Raw genomic sequence first — 17,299 nt, forward strand, 5'->3', positions numbered from 1 at the left:
TATGCTCATAAACAAACACAGACACGCGTGGAGGCAGAGTGTAAATTTATTAATTTCATCATCTTCCATCAGCAGTCAGAGAACTGCAAGATCACTGGCATGGCTTCATACAATGACCTTCAATTTGAATTAACCATAAGGTCATTTTTTTTCTACCGAAAGAAGTAAATTAACCATGTAGAGCAGACTTCAAAAACAAATGTCTAGAGACTAAAGGTAATAAAAAATGCAATAACAATATAGCTCTCTCATTTGCTTTTCTGTCATAAGAATGATGTTTTTCATTTCTTGTAGCTGAAATGTGAGACACTAGAGCATCTTAAAGGTAGGTAGTACATGCATGTGGCTTACTCTAAAAAACTCACAGTCTGTGGGTTTTACAATATCACTTAACATTGTGATTGGATTTTTTAACAACCTCCACTGTTTTCCCTCATTTATCGATTCCCCATCCAGGGATCAAGGCTACAAGTGTCACTCAGTAAAAGGACATGCATCCCTATTGTATCCTACAGCTCCACCACTACCACCAGCAGCAACGTTAAAAAAAAAGAAAAAAAAAAGAAAAACCTTCCCATCAGCTGGTCTTTATTAAATCAAAAATGGCTCATGTAGAGAACTCGATTAGCATTGATCTTCCCACTCTTCCTCCCTGTGCACAGCACGTCGCTGTTTGAATGGCTGGCTGGTTATTCCTAGAGATAGGAGCATTAGATCAAAGTCTCCATGTTTGACCACACGCATCTTTATCTGTGCTCAGCGGCTGTCACTGGATACACAGCACAGGCTGGATGCGCTCCAGTGGTTGCTATTATCAGACAGACTGTATCAGAATAGGCCTGCATTGGCTTCAGGCTATTGAACTCACCTGTGATGTGTTTTTGATTGGGCTCATTTGGATTCTTTCAGGGTCAGAACCTCAATGCATAAACAAGCTGTGCCAAGTTGGAAACAGACAAATACAGCGGTGGAAATTGGTCATTACTGTTCTGTCATTTCTGAATACAAAACACTCAATTTTGGATTTTCGTTAAACAAGCAATTTCAGCATAAAAATGTGACCCAACAGTAAACAAATTGAAATACCAGTAGATTTAATGCAAGCTGGAGTGTGTTTAAGTGTGGCCAGGGCACACCCTCCAAACCCCTGATTTTCAATGGACACTTAAAGCACATTCCCAAAATCTAGTTTGAGATTGGTTGATGCAACCATTTAAGAGAAAAACTATTCTTTGTAGTAAAAACATGTTAAGCAGCAGAATATAAAAGAAGAATTGGGGATAATTTATATGCATACTGTATGGCACAGTAACACTTTGGTTTGTTCTCATGTCATGATTTCAGTGGTGTGCACCAGCTGCCCTTCCTCTGAACTGGTAAGCAGAGATGGTATCATTATTTGGGTAATATCATAGACACTAAAGTCATACATTTTAATATGCATGTTTGCTAGTGCATTGTAGTGAGGGCCACTTGAATTTGAATTTATTTATTTGATAGGGACAATGCAATTTAACATAGTTCCAATACAGAGCATGAAACTGATGTGCTGCAGACAGTTTATAGATATTGCTAATTGTCAACTCTTGTCCCTAGTTGGGCTTTACATGCACAGTATAGCCTAATTAAAATATTCAGCTTTCATTATCATAAAACCACAGAACACTACAGATATGGAAGTACAATAAAATACACATACTAAAATACATTGATTGTGATTGTGTGAAAACAATAACAAAAACAATACAATATAATTAGCTAAAAATGGGTACAGCTCTAGTTTGCTTTTAGCCAGCACTTAACCTTTGTTGTTGTTGTTGTATATGTGCAATTAATTTGATTTCAGTTGGTAATGCGTTCCAAAGTTGACAGCCCTTTGAAATGCCTTAGTTCACCTTAGCTACCCCTTTTAAAAATGGCCAAACATAATGCTAGATGTGACTATCTCCATTACAATGTATTAATGTATAGAGTGCACAGAGGGTCTATAAAAACACTTCTCATTACAAATTCATGTCACAAATTCTATTAATTCACCTATAACACACATGCAGCACATATGAACACTAAATTTACATTAGGCTCATATGTGACATATTCTCTACATAACTACTTTTTTCTTTTAATATACTATATTCCCACTAATACAAGTAAAGGGCTTGTTTTATTATTAATGTTCATCATGTGTTCTCTGTTGCTCTCCTCTACTCATGTGAAGAATTCGTGGAGTCCCAGTCGAACACATTCTGTACCATAACAGTGCCTTGCGATGTATTTTAGCAGAGAGGATCAATTGGGATTTTTCTGTGGTTCCTTTTCATTGATCCAGAGGTGGCTTTGCCGGGCTGCTGCACACTGTTCCATTTCAGCTAAATTAATGGAAGTTCCCAAGAAAAGTAATTTTGTTCACATGCTGTAATGACTAGGTGATATCTGTCAATAATCCTACTGAGCTCATAATTGATTCCAAATTCACCTCATCCTGGATTAGGTCTCCAAACCAGGGTGCCTCGAAACTTCTCCCTTGAACTCCCTGTAAAACTTTTATCTTGAAGAGCTTCCGCTCAGAGGCTTCAGTTTTCTGCATTTATTTAGTTTTCCATGTCATCTGCCCAGATTTAATTGCTCAGGGCCCCATGACGTATGCCAATTCCCTCAGAAGCTGGGAAGCAAAGCGAGTATGTGCTGCAGTTTTGTGACTGTAATTTCCTTCAAGTCAAGGAAAGCAGGCAGGAAACACCTGCCAAAACTAGTTTACGTTCATGTAACGAAACGCAACTTCTATCTTGGCTGACACATCAACAGAAGAGACTGAAGTTTCTTTCATAAATTCTAACTGTATTGTGAAATCCCACTAGTCACCTCCCCAAAGCCCTAATGTAATATAGGTTTTATGAGAGACATCCGCAACCTCTTCAGCAAAGTGAGAGTTTAGGTGCCATGGTATGGTCCAAATCAAATGCAAATTTTTGTCTTGTGGATTGCTCTCTCTTTCTGTCCCTCAATCTCTCACTGTCTTCCTGACTCTCCATTGTGTGAGTTTCATTCAGCATGAAAATTACCAACCATGGGAGTAATGACCTCACAGCATAGTTGGCTGCTGTAGTAGATAATTATCATGTCACTCGGGTAAAAGTTGTGTCTCGTAACGTGACATGCCTTGACATGCCTTGTGATGGAGTGATAATATTATCCGTAGCTGGGAGAGGGCAAAGAGGTTGAATGGAAAAACGGGAGTAATTATCATATTACATTGCTTACATCCCCCTAGCTATTAAGATGTTGATTGCCTGAAAATGTTTTCCACAGGATGCTGCACTGCTCTTGTTTAACGCTAGAAAGGCCAAGAAGCAGTAAATTGATGGCTGATTGAAATTGAATACTTTAAAAAAAAAAAATCTTTCACTTGTTGCATTTTTACAATGACAGCATTGTAGTAGTTATAACACACACTCTCCATATGGTTTCTTAGATACTGGCATTTCTAGAATTAAGATTAACTATACAGAAGGTGAAACTCTGGTAAACCTGACAACTTCGTTTGAAGGATTACATCCTCCTCTTGGAGTTGAAAAAATCTGCCATTTATGATTCCATGAGATGTCTTTTTAACATAGATATCAATACAGTCCAAGTTAAGTGCAAATCTAAAACACACCACTCCCATTAAGAGTGCATGTAAATGTTACCAGCTTACAAAACTGAAAGTTGTCATCCTAATTGACCGTTCACCAAGCTCTGTCACCCTGTTTCCACGCCTGTCATGCTTCCCAGTCTTGCATGGTGCAGTAGTTTACAATGATAACAGTGGAAACTTAGCACTCAAATATCTTAAGTTTTAAAGAAATAATTGGTCCTTGATTTCCAACAGAAAAAGGTAAAGGCAGACTCATCATTTCTAGCTGGCGACTGTCAAGTTTCCAGCCAACTTTTGCTGACAGATTCAACTGTTGCTAGCTAGCTAATTAAGCTAACGTAAGTTCCATTCCATAAATGATTATCCAGAAGATATGGAAACAAGAACTACACATTACCCTTGTATTGCAGTTAAGAGCTGGTTAATCCGAGTATATAAGAATGATAGGGAAATATGTAAGATTAGACTGTTATTTCATTCTAACTTAACCCCGCTTTTTTAGCTAACATATTTGTTCCTATTTTGGAACAGTATGCACTTTTAATGTTAAAAGAGAAAAGCCTTTTATTATGAATGTGTTATGCTAAAAGGTTTGTGAAAACACAATGATGGGTGTCATTGGCTGTGATTGCTAGCGGGTACATTTTCCAAAGTCCAATGAAGACCAGAACAGAGATGCTAACGTTACCCTAAATTTTGACAGCATCCAGGACCGACTCCATACAGTCAGAATACTACACAGTAGATGTGGTAGTCATAGTTTTTTTGTTTGTTTGTTTGATGGTTTGTTTTATGTAACCTGCAACTCAACTGCTATAATCTCAATGCCTGTTCACTGCTGTGGGTAGTAAGCTAATTAGCTGAGCATGCTAACAATTGAAGCTTACCTTAGATAAGATAAACATACAGTTTAATCCTTTCATTTTTGCTGTAGTATTTTTGGTTTTAGAAAGTTTAAAACTAGGCATCATCCTCTAAACTTTTAAACAGAGCATCACTCTTACTATAGCCCTATGCACATCATTTTGGGATGTGGACAAAAACAAAGCTTGACAGGTCTACCATGCTTAGTTACAGTTGCTAATCTATGATGGGAAAATCACTATACGGGACGATGGGTTTAGCATGATCCCCAAAATATATTACCCAGGCTACTCACCCATGCCTAAACCTCATCCTGTTCAATGTCCAATATCTTTTTCAGTGTTTGTGTGACTCCTTGTTCCATACATGGTAATTCCTATTCTGTTAATATCTGTCAATATTTGTTAATAAGACATGAAGATGTATAAAATATTACTATAGCTGTGACATAATATTATCCACAATCCTATGGTCATGTAAATATCTTTGCTGAAAGCATTCATCAAAATCCCTTAATGATCTAATGAGTCAAGTCCTTTGGGAGTGATGCATTATGCCTCAAAGGGCACATGAATGTTTATGTTGGCCTTGAAAGTACAGCCACAAGGTTGCAGGAGATGATTCGGTTGACTTTTATTTTATTATCTTTTGCTCTGAAGATTAAAAGAACAAGCTTGTTTTGAACCCACAATTAGCTCAATGTTTAGCTTAATGCCATTAATCTGTCAGGCACATTTGCACTCATGCATTGAGTGTGAGGCTCACACAATTAACACAGATCTCACAATTTCACGCCACACATGCCTTTTCTCACGCTGACTTTTTGTCTTCACTTCCTTGTGATTTTTAAGCAACGAAACCACAGGCGTTTTTTTTTTTTCAAAGTTCAGATGGGCTGAGGCTGAACGAGATTAAGACAGCACTTTCCTCCTTGAGAACTCTGATTTCTCTGTCATGTATGTGCAAGATTAAGGACTGCAGAGAGAGAAAGTAACAGTACCGGAACCTATTATGTAATTTCCATCTCCATATTTTTATTTTTGGACTCCACTAAAGTAGCTTTGCATAATTCACAGTCCAAAAAAACTCCTAATTTATCTTATACTGGCCCTTTATGCAGTTCAGCCTTTCTCTTAATAGGTAGTCTCAGCTGCTGTCTCTTTAAGGCCCCCCTCCTAATAAGCCCACTCTGTTCTGATTAGCCAGTTTTCTGGAGGCCTGTTGAGGCAGCTGTATCACAGTTGTGTAAAGTTACCACCGATGCAAACCCAACATTTCTTGCTTTACTAATTCAAATTAAAAGCTTTTGCGTGATTACATAATAGGCAACTTTTATTGTAAATAATTTATGGGAAATTAAACATGCTCCTCACCAAATTAGCAGAGTTTCGTTAGCAGCGCTAAAAACCAGTTGACACAAGAAGATATGGACATATTTTTTCAGCGGGTTAGTTAGAAATAATGCAGGGAGGAATAGTACAAGCAGACACAGCCACAATGATTATGATGTTTGACGATGAGCTGCAGACGACCAGCACGCCTCCAACAGGTAAACAACTTATTTTACTTTGCTGTGCTGTGTAATGGAAAAACACTCACAGCGTTCCAGCTCGACTGGAGTCATGGCTCGACGTGACTACCCCCAAAAACAAAAAAACCCCACCATAATGTTGGCGGAGCAGAGCAGTGAACTCACACTCTGTGCATGGAGCAGATGATCATATAAAGAATATCAGCTCGGGATGAAAGTGGAAAAACGTTGGAAACCGAGCGGTCAGAGCAGTCTGAGGCTGATGCTTTTTGCTCATAGGGAATACTTCTACATACGTTTACCTCATTGTTTGACAGTTCGGCCACATTTAACACGAACATCCGACATTGTAACATTATGACAGAAAATAAGGAAAAACATAATATGTCCCCTTTAAAATAAGTCAATCTAAAGTCCAACTAAAAGTGAAACTAAAACAAAGCAGCCTGTAGAAGTCTAAATAAGTTGGTCTCCAGCGCTTAATGTTTTAAATATTTCTTAAATTCAGACACATTTATATTGTGATGAAAAGCTCTGCTCTGTCTGTGCTCCTCTCGCTGTGCTGTCCGTCTGCCCTGACACAAACACTCCACACCAGAAACACAAAATGAAAAGTCAGAAATCAGCTTCTCTCACTAATACAGTTAAAATTAGTGAGCCACGCTTCAAGAATAAGGTCAAGTTTAGTGAAGAAATCTGATTACTGACCTGCTGCACGTACACAAAGATTTACAGTAACCAGGTTACTACAGCGAATGTCAGGGTAGCCAGGTCTGTGTGACAAAAGAAGCACAACGGCCAATAAAAACCAGCCCAATACCAGAACTCAAAATATGCCTCTGCCAAACCATATACTCTGCTTTTAAAGTCCTACAGCATTGCTATCATTGCCAAATGTATTGTAATATCTACAAAGTAACACCATAAATGTGTGTGTGCCAGCATTAAAAGCAGTTTTCCAGAGTTGGGATTACAGCACATTGTGTGTGTGTGTGTGTGTGTGTGTGTGTGTGTGTGTGTGTGTGTGTGTGTCCATGGGTGGTGTGTTGGCATGTGTGTATATGCTGATCTGGAGTCAGTTTGGAAGGATTTGGGTATAAATAAATTATTTCATTTAAAACATGGATTTTTATTTATAGATATTATTCATGCAATTTGCATGCAAAATAGGTCTACCCAACCTGCAGACAAAAAATTCAACCTGCAGCAACACTTCAAAAGTTGCCCAATTCCACAAGAAAACTGTGGACCTGGCGACCCTGGTGAATGTAAACACACTGATCGATTAGGACATGGTAAGCTAATGTTGAACTACACATTCAAAACCTGACCACATCTGGTTTGATTATAAATGGATTTTTATCTACATCGTTTCTTCTTTATTCAGAGTGACTTGTGGCTGCAGTTTGTCAGAGATCAGCTAAACTGGTTCTGGGTCTGTATTAAGATGATGATTTATTCAGATATTACTTCTATTCGGATAGACCTGAGACACTAAAGTGGGGACTGTCGAATGATGGGAGCAACTTGGTGAGGAGCATAGATCTTTCTTATCCTATGTTTTGAAGAAAAATATGTGTAATATCTGGAGTGTATATCAAAAATGCTACCCAATAAACACAAATAAGCAAAAGAAAATGTCATGAAAAAGCTGTTGGTTCATAAGGCCCAAGAGAGGTCGAGTGGGTCAATTTAGCATGAATATGGTGAATGGTAAACCACAGAGCCATGGTAAACCATTTGGTTCTGGATGCCAAGTGATATTTAAAAAGCTCACTTAATGAAAAAAAAACAACAAAAAAACATTTTGTTCTGATTTTTCTCTCTAATTTTCTTTTTTCAAAAAGTGTAGCCTTTGAAAACATTTAAAACAAAAATGAATAAAAGCAGTAACAGTTGCTTGAATGATTGAATGTGGGGCTCTATTAGAAGGCGCTGCAATACACAGCTGAAGAAACAAAGCAACAAGGTGGGACATGTTTTTACCTTTCATCATTTTCCTCTCTCCGCTTTGAGAAGAGAGAAGGTATCCAATTCAGTCCCACCTAACCAAAACAAAAGTAATTGAAACCTCATATCAGCACCAAGGTTCCATTTTCATTTCATGCTGCAAAGTCCAGGTCTTGTGCTGATTTCCATATAAATCATAGACAAACTTTGTTATTTTGCTTTTGTGGTTGGCCTATACTGAGGTTGGCACTGTTATTTGTATCATCTGTGTACCTTAAGGATTGAACTGATACATATGAAGAGATGATCTCCGCCTGCACTGATGGGAAGAGGAGAACTTTTGTCAAGAAAGCTTGAATTGACCTGTAGAAATAACTGTAATTAAGGTTTTCCCATTGGACAGATGGATCATTGACATAGACACTGATTTTGAATAGGGCTCTGAAAAATACAGTTCTCTTTTGTTTTTGTTGTAGTAAATAAAGTGGTGTAAACAGATTACTGAGTAGTTACCAGCAAAAAATAATAATAATTCAGTAAGATGACAAAAATATCACTTAACACAGAAATACACAGCAGCAAGTCTAACCTGAAAACAAGCAGCTTTGCACTATGCTATGTTATTGCAGAAGAGTAAAGTCGACCGTTCTTACTTTGCCATTTCAATGTCATGATTGTCATTATGCAGGTGTCCAGTGAGTGCTGATGGTTTGTAATATATTTCATTAAATTTATGACTGCTTTGGAGCCGTTACTGACAAGGAAATCAGGGTTCAGCTGATCTGAGAGCGTGTCCCTCAGCACACATCAATAAACCCACAGATCCGACCAGCATGGGGAATGAGTTTGTTTACCTGGCTCCTTATCACTACTGCCTATGGAAAACAAAAGTTTCTGTTAGCCTGATGTGTGTAAACACAACAGGTATTACATGTACAATTACAATACACAGCAGCAAACAAAGGCTTTGAGCTGATGAGATGGGAACAATAAACAGAAACAGTCCAATATTAGCTTTGCTTGCCAACTAATGCTAGCAGCTATGTGTAGACACTGATATATATGGCTTTTTAAACTCCTTTTGATGGTATTTGTTGAAAATAACGTGACCATATCCAAACCCTAATCCTACAGTAATTTCTATTTATGTTTAATATGTTAAATCTTCCCATTCTGCTGTTGTCAACATTCACAAAAATTGGTTTCCTAAAATACTTGTTACTCACCAGTCACCACAACATTTACTGCAAGAACAAAATAAAATCGGTGAGGTGACATGAAAAGTGGTAATATTTACTTTAAACCTACAATAACGGATTTCGATCACTTAGGGGCATCACCTTAAAAAGTTAATATGGTGCACATTTGCCTATTTACAAATCCAACAGATAAGGAGCAACATTAGTGGTATTTTGAGTTGTGTTTCTGTCCACGTGATGAATGTAAGTCACTCTTCTTTGTTGCTCTGCTTTGGTTTCCTCCAACTCCTAAGGGAAATATATCTGTTATATCTTTTTTTAGAGCTTTCTTACCAAAGACAGCTGCGTGCTGTTTCTGTATATGACATTTATGAGAGCAGTGAAAGTGAACCAAAACAGTAAAGTTGTAGATCGTAAAACCAAAACAGTGAGTTGAAAGATACTATAAAGCTCCTTAAAGCTGAGGGCAGCTGCAAAGTGTTATGATAAGGTTCATCACTATGAGTGACCCCCTTCACATTTAACAGAGTCATTTGATCCTAGCTATTGTAAAAATATGAGGTACTGCAGTTTTACAATGAGATAGATTGGTATTTAAAAATATACTCATCTAATGTCACAAAGAAAGGCTGCAACAGGAAGGTGTCCCAACCACAATAAATGAGACAAAAAGTCCTCCCTAACACCAACAAGCAGCCAACTCCTTCCTAATGCTAAACACCAGAGAACTATGACTCAAACCTATAGTAAACAAGATATTTAACTGATTTTGAACAGGGTAATAGTTAAATTGTACTTAAATAATGAATATTTTAAGGGTGTTTTTATCAATTATGAAGCTCGGTTTGTCTTTATTCTCAGAAGATAACTGTAGACACTTTCATAATTCATTCCTCAGGGCAGCTCCAGATATTTCCCCTTCATTGCATCACTTGTTCAATCTCAGTTCTTCGGCTTTTCCCTTTGGAATATAGGTTGACAAATATTAATCTGGCTGTCCAGAGAAATAACATAAATTCATAATTCATCTGTTGTCATGTAGCATTGCCTGTCTAATCAACAAACCACCTTGCCCATGTGTTGTTTTATTAGCTCTTGTGACCTCACCTGTTGTCTCCCTGATCAGGTGATGAATGACTTTCATATCAGGTTAGTGCCAAAGTAAGATATACTGCAGGTGATGCCAGAGCCGAAGGAGGGAAATTAATTAAGAAAAACAACCATGGACACAAATCCCAGTAAGTGTATGCAGTATCCACAGTCGCTCACAACAACAAAAAGATGCATCAAAGCTTTCTTTGTTTGCTTTTGTAGAAGAATGAGTTTCATTTAGGTCTATGTGAAACATGTCTCATTTGAAGAACAGCAAAGCTAACAGCTGCATAGTTTTACTGATTGCCTGCTTCATCTGCTGTTATTTTCTCTTAAAGCATGATATTGTTAGTTTAACAGTATGAGTCAAAGCAATTGGTATGAACTGAGAAGTGAATCGCTTAGTACACAAAGCCATCTGAGTGCCTCTGTGTAAAAACTGAAGAACTGGGAGGTTTGCTGAATCATTTAGGGCCCCGCTTAAAGAAATTTGAAAGAAGACAGCGCTTAATGAGATGTATCTAGGGATTCAACGGTCATGGTATTATTTTCCTACAATTCAATCCCATAAAAAATGAGCGGCTGTCGTTACCAACATTGATTTATTCCCACAGGTGTGCATTAGTTTCAGAGCCAGTGCCTTTTCATGGCAAGCTGCCAGAGATTAACTACAGCACATCAATATGCTTCGTAGAGACATCCTCATAGGATTTCTTCTTACTTTGCTGTCTCAGCTACGGCTCTGCTTTTGTTACATTCGTTTCTGTCGGATTTATGGAAGGGTAAGCCTGCAGTCAATGTCAGTGTTACTTACTGTAGCTTAGCTTTGTCTGTCACAGAGCTGAAACTTCATCTGTAGAGCCACACACATCCAAAAGGAATTACAAGGGAACATGGGTGATAAAGTATTGAAAGATTTCTGTCTTTTTCTATTATTCAGTGTGAATTTTCTGTTTGTGTGTGTGTGTGTGTGTGTGTGTGTGTGTGTGTGTGATTGCATAGGTTAGTCATTAAGACATTCACAGATTAATTTTAGTAAAACGTGAAGCAGGGACCCAACTTCAACCCACAGATCAAATCAGCACGTTATGAGTTGTGTGCCAGGGGACTTTTAAAATGCTTTCCCATAGTGTACCAAGAAAAATTCAATTATAACTGACTAATTGAAAACAGTGCAGAGAATGATTGAAATGAATTAATTTGTTAAAGAATGTACACACATACTAGCTGAAGAGGTTTGAAGAGAGTCTTTGGTTATTAGGTAAATTGTTATTTTAATGGAAGGCAGCACAGAATTATGTCTCAGTGGAGCTGAGATGTTGGTGGTTTTATTTTTGTTTTTATTTTTCCAACTCTGGTTAATCTGCATATAGGTTTCAGTACAATGGCTCATCATAGCATTTAGAAGAATCTACATACACCAGCTCTCCTGGAGGACTTTAACTATCCCTTCACCTTAATGGTTCCCAAGGTATGGTATAGCTGGAGATGATATCCGAGCATTTCAATTAGAAAGTGACTGCTCAAAGCCTTTAATGTTAGGCCTGTCTTCACTCTCACAGACAAGATGCTCTTTGGCAGTCAGGAAATGCTGCAGTATGATTGACACCTAAATCGTCTCTGCAGACAGGACTCAGGTTATTGGACCACCTTCAAGGGCGCATAAAAACAACAGGGAATTGGGGCTGAAATTAATAGTGTTGAGGCGGAAAAAATAACATATAACATGGTAGCTCAGGAGGGGATTAAAAATAACAAATAGCTCAATAATTACTACAGTTACGCTAATTAAAATTTCTCTTCATACTCTGGAGAAATTAATCCTGTCTGAATGAGACTTACAGCTTGGTTAGTTTTTAGTTGGATGTAGTATCTTAACTCCATTTGAGGACTTCTAGAAATTTGTACCGTGTCGTCAAGCATTTTACTCCATAAATGTACCATGATGATGAAAATATACGAGGTAAAAAGTAAGAGCTACTTCAGACAGCTTGTAAACTTTGTTAGTTGTAACTAAAGAAGTCACAAATTGATTCATCGGTATGGTTTATTCTGTAGATTGAGGATGTTATTGTGCCCAAGGCTCATTCTGAATGAGACTCCTTTCATTTTATGGTTGGTCACATTAATATTATTTTGTAAGCTCATAACCATCAAAAGGAAAAACTACTAGGAAAAATCTTTTAAAAAAAGATGACAATATGAAATGCACATAACACTGATACCAAACTGTCACATTTTAATAACTGACTGAAACACTCTAAATGACAACAATACATGTGTTAGACCCCTGAAGACATCAGAGAAAAAAAGTGGAAAGAAAGTAGAGAGCGAGAAAGAGAACTGCATGTTGAGTTACTCAAAGAAAGGAAACTTTCTGGAGTTTAGTTCATCAGAAAAGTCAGACAACTGTATTTGGAATAGCTGAGAGACATGAATTCTCCAGCAGTGAGACAGTGATGATCATCTGTCTCCATCTTAGAAGCATAGTGACAGAGAGAGAGAGAGAGAGAGAGAGAGAGAGAGAGAGAGAGATAGAGAGAGAGAGCAGTCTGGAAACTGGGACCTTGAATGTCTGGAGCTGCAAGTGTGAGATAATAATGAATTTAGACAGAATATTCATTGACGGGATAGAATAGTTTTATTATTTTACACTGAATAGAATACACACCTTACATGAAGATTAAGAAGACAAACTTCAATCCAAAATATGAACTACTGTGTTATCGACATCTCTTAACTATCCCCTGCTGTTCTTTTAATTTATTTCGTTTTTGCTTGCTCCTGTTCTAGTGCTGACTGCACCCACACTAACAATATAGTACAATACAAATTAGTTTAGTTTTGGTAGTTAGACCAGAAGACTGTGACGTGCACATAGAGCTGCAGTGTTAAAGGAGAGGAATACATTGTTGGACTGGATGCCAATACAACAATTAATCACTGCCTGTACTGGTGTGAAGTGGTTTATTAAATAAAAAATGCTCTTTATTACAGCAAATAAATCTGCCTTTTATCAAATTTTACAAGATTTGGAAATGATTGCAAGCCTAAAAACAACTATGTCATCATATCTGTGACACAAACCGTGGCAGAAATTCTCACGTGCTTATGTTTCCAATGTTTTCTATGAACTGTGCACTAGCCCACACTAGTGTAATTTAGCCATAGGGTTACAAAGTATGGCAGTGCAAGAGAGCAGTGGATGAGTTCAGCAACCTTGTGGCCGGTCTTTATCACACCCGTAATAACAGAGGAGAGAGTAATTCCATTGATAATGAAATCTGACTCAATATATTCACCGCCCTACTTGTCATTCTGCACACACTCTGCTCAGTGTCACTTTTTGGAGTAAATTAATCATTCCAGCTGTTATTTACATCGAGTATGTCCACAGCTGTATCAGCCAAATTATTGCCATAAATCTCTCTAATTCTGGAGTCTGTCCACTTTGTATATTTGATAGACGTGCATGAATTTAACCTGATCAAAACTTTGAGCCTGGAGATGTTTTCTCCGTTTCTTCTTGTTTGCATCGATAAAAGCCAACTGTATTGATACACGACTTTACAAGACTTTAATGAGCCTTTTCTTTCCATGAAATATCCCCAATGATTAAACACACAACTAAACGAGCTTACTGAAACACTATAAATGCAAATTTGTGTGGTTGAAATGCAAATACTGTTCTATTTGCATGGAAAAAGCCATATCCTGACTCATTTCTTCCTTAATTGGAAGGGAAGTCTCACATTGTTTCTCTTCTAATTGATAGAAACCAAAAGATAGAACTGGTGAACACAAAAGGGCATCCTGCACCTTCTACTCTGCTCATGTCCTGGCATTACTTGTTGGTTACATGTGATTACAGACTGTTGCTACAGATACTGTAGCAGACCAGGGCTTGTACTGTAGTCCAGGTTTCATCTCCAGCTTCTGTGTTTCTGGATAGACCTTATTATTTTACACAAATTTTATCAATATTCAGCATCAGATTTACATACATTCAGTTTAAATCTGCAATCTGTGTGTAATTAGCACCAGATTTAGAAAGGCAGCAGCCAATTTCTCAATCAGCGACTGGGACTGCCCTCTGGCCACATTCTCTAAGAGCCTGTCCTCCCAAAAAAAATGTCCCTATAGGTCATAAACTATGTCACCAAAAACAATCTATAGTTACCTTTGAGTGACGGACGCCATCTTGCAGCAGTAAAAATTATGACCCGCAGTCATAATATATATATATATATATATATATATATATATATATATATATATATATATATATATATATAAACGTCATCTGCAAGTCAGATGACGTTTATATATATATATAAGGTGACTTCCTTATTAAATTCAGAGTTGGGTGGATGGCGAGACAGTTAGTTAGGTGGCAAAAAGTGAACAGCAGGAGGAGACTGCTGTTTGCTTCCCCTTTCAACCACTGTTTGCTTCCCATTTCCAACCGTGAGTCGGGGCATTTGGTGGTGGTGTTCACTGTTGCCATGACGACAAAGGTTGCCTAACTGTAAAGAAGTAGTAACCATGTTTCATGTGAACATTTTAATGCAAACTATGATCTTTCCCTAATCCTAACCAAGTGGTTTTTGTGCCTAAACCTAACCAGACCTTAACCACAGCGTTGTCGCATCATAAAACATCATTATTTTTTAACAGTGATTTGTAAAGGTTTTGGAAAGCTGCATATTATGCTCCACTGGGTTGTTCTATATATCCCTTCCTCTGCTGAGTTAATATAGTGATTTATGCTGCTTCACCCATAGACCATATAAAATATCTAAAATAAATATAGGCTGTTTAAAAAAACCTGTACCATGGTTAACTTCTCTCCATCAGCACTGGATATTCAGAGTGCCCTGATGGCATCCTGTGCTAATTCTTTAAAGCAGCGATATTCCACAGCATCTTTTAAAGCTTTAAATTCCAAGCAAAATGTGCCAATCACCTGAGAAGTCTGTTGACACCACATTTCTCCAGCAGCTCTATAAGCTGTCAGCACTGTGTAAGGAAACACTATCTTCCTGTGTCCTCTGTCTACAACAGAAAGCACTTGTCCACAGTTCTAATTTCCATTTGAACAAGTTGAACAAAGTGCATATAAAGGCTATTTGATTTGTTCTTGTACATCTCACCCACTTTCCCTGATAAATACCAATGTTTAGCATTCACTGCACGACTGAAGTGCAGTCTAGTGAATCCTCTTGAACCAGAACTCTATCAATTCTGTCTGCCAACACTTACCATCAGCCAGAGCTTGGTGATAAGTGGACAGCCGCTGTTATTAACAGTCCCACAGGCATTCATATGACACATAACAATGACGCATGGCACAGAAGTTCAAAAGGCAACATATTTCACTGGACAACACACAGTCTAAACAAAATGTTGGAAGAATGTCTTCCAGTGGAGGAAGTTGAAAAAATCTCTTTATTGTTGAATGTCAGAAACTAACATCTGTGCCTGATTTATAATAATCTCACAGCTCATTCAACCTCACCAAAACAGAGTGTATTATAGAGGACATATTATGTACATTTCCATATTTTAATTCTGGGGCTTTACTGGTAAATCTTTGCATGATTTAAAGTTCTAAAATCGTATCTCATATTGGCGCTTTATGCAGTCCCTTAGTTCAGCCTCTGTCTGAAACAGTTTTAGCTCCTGTTTCTTTGAGGCCCCCCTGCCGATGAGCCCACTCTGTTGTGATTGGGAGGCTTCTGTAAGCTGCCCCTTTAATTATGCGTAACTTTAAGCCTCAAGAAAATTTAAATGGGTGAGTAAAATTCACCCACCGCACAGTAGTCATGAACAGGGAATTTAGCTATAGAAACCAAAAATGTTCTTTGTATGAGGCTGTAAACATGTTTGTTTCTGCTGTAAAGTTGAGTATTTCAACATGGGGGTCTATGCAGATTGACTCGCTTTTGGAGGCAGCCTCAAGTGGCCATTCAAGTAACTGCAGTATTTGGCACTTTCACACTGGCTTGGTTTCTCAGCCACGGAAGTTGCTGCTTGCTTTGTAAACAAGGAAACGGAGCTGCGATGGCCGGGAATCGAACCCGGGTCAACTGCTTGGAAGGCAGCTATGCTCACCACTATACCACCATCGCTGTGGAAATTAAGGGTTTCACCGCCAGCTCAGCAGTTTTTGGCACTTTCCTGTTGGCTTGATTTTATCAGCCACGGAGATTGCCACTGGCTTCATAGACAACAAAATAGAACTGCGATGGCCAGGAATCGAACCCAGGTCAACTGCTTGGAAGGCAGCTATGCTCACCACTATACCACCATCGCTGTGCCAGATGAGGATTTTACCGCAAAATCAGCACTTTATATCAGTGTAAGAATTCAACAGGGAGAGGAGGAGGAACAGAGGAGAGGAAGAGGGAAGTACACCAAGCAGAGAAGAGAAGACATACCTGTAACTAATACAAATATTATTATTGACTAAGGAAGCTACACTGCAAGACACTAAATGATAACAGAGTGGATATTGTATGTAGTAAAGGACTGTGCAGAAGAGCAAGTAGCACAGGTCCAGTCCAACATCTAGAATCACTCACTTGTTGAAAGCAACCAGATTCACTGTTTCATTCTTGAAGGAATTTCACTACTCATCCAAGAGGTGCCCCCTATGGTGGCTCCTGGCTTCTCAGAATTCCATCAGGCAGCGCATGAACAAGATTCAGGCATCGTTGTCGGCAGGATTCGAACCTGCGCGGGGAGACCCCAATGGATTTCTAGTCCATCGCCTTAACCACTCGGCCACGACAACCACCTTGATAAGAAACTGTTGTTGGGGTGTCAAATGCATACATGTCCCATGTGTTGTTCCACCAATACTACACTACAGTACAACATTCATATCATTGCCTCACAAAGAGCTTCACAGACAGTTTGTAAAGGCAGTATTACTCTTCAGTTTTGGTGTATGACTGTGTCTGGATAGAGATCTGACAGGTAATAAAAGAAAAGTAACCATGTTATAGATATGTCACATCACCA

The 17,299-nt window shown here is 38.3% G+C and overlaps 3 non-coding genes across 3 annotated transcripts; all 3 read right to left on the bottom strand.

Annotated features, from left to right (window-relative positions):
- Positions 1-16,332: 16,332 nt before the first annotated feature.
- On the bottom strand, positions 16,333-16,404 carry trnag-ucc (transfer RNA glycine (anticodon UCC)). Its single transcript has one exon. It is a non-coding gene; the product is annotated as a tRNA-Gly (tRNA).
- Positions 16,405-16,516: 112 nt separating this feature from the next.
- On the bottom strand, positions 16,517-16,588 carry trnag-ucc (transfer RNA glycine (anticodon UCC)). Its single transcript has one exon. It is a non-coding gene; the product is annotated as a tRNA-Gly (tRNA).
- A 399-nt stretch (positions 16,589-16,987) lies between these two features.
- On the bottom strand, positions 16,988-17,069 carry trnas-aga (transfer RNA serine (anticodon AGA)). Its single transcript has one exon. It is a non-coding gene; the product is annotated as a tRNA-Ser (tRNA).
- Positions 17,070-17,299: the final 230 nt, after the last annotated feature.

The sequence above is a fragment of the Thunnus thynnus genome, chromosome 21, assembly GCF_963924715.1.
Source record: "Thunnus thynnus chromosome 21, fThuThy2.1, whole genome shotgun sequence".
Classification (NCBI taxonomy): domain Eukaryota; kingdom Metazoa; phylum Chordata; class Actinopteri; order Scombriformes; family Scombridae; genus Thunnus; species Thunnus thynnus.